Raw genomic sequence first — 3358 nt, 5'->3', positions numbered from 1 at the left:
AAGAGCGGTGAGCATCCAACACAGGCCGGGGAGGGGCCTCACTTCCACATGGGCCCTACCCCCACCGGTGCCCAGGCCTTGAACTCTGCCCACAGGTCCACAGTTTCCATGTTCTTTGGGTCATGAGCCTCAAACTGCTAGCACTATACACCCAAGGCCCAAAGGAAACCAGAGGAACCATTACAGAATGGAGGTGGCTACCTAGAAGCCAGTCTCAGCTCCCATGCCCACGCCTGGGTGTGTGTGCATGCGCGTGCAAGGACCAGCCCACGCCTGTGTGTGTATGCATGCATGTGCAGGGACCAGCCCACATCTGTATGTGTGCATGTGTGTGCAGGGACCAGCCCACACCTGTGTGTGTGTGCATGTGTGTGCATGGACCGGAGCCCACATCTGTGTGTGTACATGTGTGTGCAAGGACCAGCCCACACCTGTGTGTGTGCATGCATGTGCAGGGACCAGCCCACACCTGTGTGTGTGTGCATGTGTGTGCAGGGACCAGCATGGAGGATGTGAAACCTCTTTGGCAGGAGCTTGGGGCTGTAGGTTTCTATCATTGTTCAAGATGAGTGCTGTATTTAAAGTCAAATTTCACACAAGATCCTGAATTTTCAACTTCTCTTAAAAAGAGACCAAAACAAAACAAAACAGGAGATCTGGCAATATTGAGCCATAATTTCTGCCTGTGGACAGTCCACGGGCGCCGAATGCCATGTGCTCCCGTTGGGTGAGGGCCCTGGCCCTCCTCTCTGTCCTTGCACATCCAGCGCCTCTCCCGCTCGCTGCTTGCACTCCCTGGCATACACGAGTTTTCAGCCTCATTGCAGGGTTCATTCTATATGTATTTCAAACAAAAAGTGCTCCATCCCAGAGGTGAAGGAGGCCAGGGTCACTTCTTCTAGTGGCATTCCCATCTGGGTCCTCCCCTGGCTTTCCCAGCTGAGTCTGGCCCCCTAGTGACTCAGGTAGGAGTGCTCCTGAAGCACTGGTGGCCGAGGACCCAATGAAATCCCAGCTGGTGGGCTGGACTGAGGGGAGTTTGGGAGGGGAGCAGAGAGACAGGGTGTGAAGGGAGCTAGCATTTGTGGAGCACTGAGCCGAGGTGCCAGGCTCCGTGCTGGTGGGCACTGCAAGTGCAGAGGTGTACAGCAGACCTCTTCTGCCCTGGAGTCCGGGGTTATGATCCCACCGTGAGACCAAAGGCTTGCAAGCCCAGATCTGACCGGAAGCTGGCCCGCTGCAGTCCTCTCCGGGCTCCTTAGTCCCGAGCACACGGGACAGATCTGCGGGGTCCTCAGACCATGATCTGAGGGGTGCTGCAGTGAAGGTAAAGCTTGTCGCTCCGAGTGATCGTTTCCTTGCCAAGGCGATCAGCCGTAAAGATCATGCAAACCCGGAAACTGCGTGACAGCGCTCATATGAGACTAGTGCGGAGGTGATGCAGGGAACGTGTATGTTGCTCTATTTATTTTTCAAGTTTTTATTTATTCCTTCCATGAGAGACAGAGAGATAGGCAGCCCCAACGGAGTCTCCATGCCACAGTCCTCCCCCAGTTTCACCCGCGCCGGATCTTGGGTACACAGGCGTGCACTTGCCATGCTCAGGGAAATCCTGGTATGTGAACCCAGAACCTTTTCTATGTGGGTCCGGTGGCATTACTGGTGCCCCACCCCCTGGTGCCTGGTATTGCTTTTACAGTGACCACTGGACTGCAGACACAAAACTAAGCCTTGGGCATAAATATAAATACAATGAACAGGATCGAGTCTCTACTCTATGCCCAGCATCGTTCTCAGCCGTTTCACGTAGTAACTCATTTAAGATATTGGAAAAAACCAGCAACCCTCTTGCCGATGAGGAAACAGGCTCAGACCAGCTGAGCAACTAACCGAAGGTAACACAGCTAATCAGAAGCAAGGCCAACACTGGAAGCCAGGCAGTCTGGCTCTGGAGCTTATGCCCTTAACCGTCATGCTCTGTGGCCGGAAGACCTCGGTTTGGTAAACTCCACTGGCCATCTAGAACCTGTGAGTGATGGAAGTGTGCAGTGGGGGCTGGGGAGGGTGGGAAGGCTGGGGCCAGTCACGCAGGGAGTGCTGAGGGACTGTAGGAGTTGGCAGCTGACGGGGCATTGGGGGTGGCTGGGGGCATCTCCGCTGGCTCCAGCCCCAGCACCAGGTGGGATCCATCAGCCTCCCGTAAACACTTCTCGCAGGCAGCTTAACCACTTGAGTGTGTCTGGCCTTCAAAGCCAGTGGGAGAGACCCAGGAGGGAGGCGCGAACTCCCTTAGGGGATAATGATTTATCTCCCCTGCAGGTGGGCTCTGCTGGGGCCTCCCGGAGCAGTGAGGGGGTGGACTGGGCACTGAGGAGCCTCTGGGGCGAGGATTAGGGCAGGGGTGGGAGGGGTACCTCACACCCGCATCTCAGCCTGCTCCTCAGCGAGCCCCAGCCCCTGCAAGCCTGAGAAGCAGGGTGCCATTCCGAGGACACCGAGGGCCGGAGAGGCTCACGCCCTGCCCAAAGGCACCCACCGGTGGACGGAAGGTGGTGCCGCCTGGGCACCCAGCTCCCTGCGCCGCAGCCCCAGACACCCACTGTTTTCCCTCGTCCCTGTGCGGGCGTGCATGGGTGTGTGGCACGTGTGAGGGCAACGTGTGGGCAGGCCGCTGTTGAGAAAGTGCCTCGGGGCTGTCAGAGCACGGGGCTGTGAGCCTGCGAGTGGGAAGCAAGCTTTTCGTCTTCACTCCCAGGCCGGGCTCGGAGGCGCAGATGTCCAGCTTCCCAGACTCATCTCGGGGAGCGACGGCTCCCCTGCCCCCACCCTCCCTGCCGGCCAGGCCAGCGGTGCAGAGACCCGGCTCTCACTGGGCTGGGGGATTATCCCCATTCTCTGTGTCTCTGGCCAGGGCGGGCACTGCTGCCTCTTTTATCCTCTCACAAAGGCTGGGCCCGCCGGGCCTGCTGTGTCAGAGTTTCTGTGGCCGAGGGAAGCCTTACTTCCTTTTCTCCCACCAAGCCCAGAGGGCCACGCAGAGTCGGCCAGCTCGCCGGGGCCACGGCTCCAGCCCCAGGACAGGTGAAAGGCCCATGAGTGACTCAGCACTGGGGAGAGAAAGCTGAGGCATCACTTGTGAAAGGACAGAGAGCACCTCTTCAAGAGACAGGCTATGGCTGCAGCATGAGGTCTGTAGGGTAGACTTCCAGTCAGAGCTGGACGGTACCAGGCAGGCGTGGGCCAGCTGGCGGCCCTTGTTGCGAAATCACCAGTGACCCCCAAGTTTGGTTTAAGTACCCACCAAATTCCAGGTACTTCGGTAGGCAGCCCGAGTCCAGATTAGGGGGTTCTGCAGGAC

The 3358-nt window shown here is 58.0% G+C and overlaps 1 protein-coding gene across 1 annotated transcript in view; it reads left to right on the top strand.

Annotated features, from left to right (window-relative positions):
* RSPO1 (R-spondin 1) overlaps positions 1–3358 on the top strand; it is a 22132-nt gene that overhangs the window by 1454 nt on the left and 17320 nt on the right. The gene's annotated exons all lie outside the window — the stretch shown is intronic.

The sequence above is a fragment of the Tupaia chinensis genome, unplaced genomic scaffold, assembly GCF_000334495.1.
Source record: "Tupaia chinensis unplaced genomic scaffold, TupChi_1.0 Scaffold000604_1, whole genome shotgun sequence".
Taxonomy (NCBI): domain Eukaryota; kingdom Metazoa; phylum Chordata; class Mammalia; order Scandentia; family Tupaiidae; genus Tupaia; species Tupaia belangeri.
The sequence above is the reverse complement of the archived record's forward strand: the minus strand, read 5'-3'. Positions and strand labels throughout refer to the sequence as shown.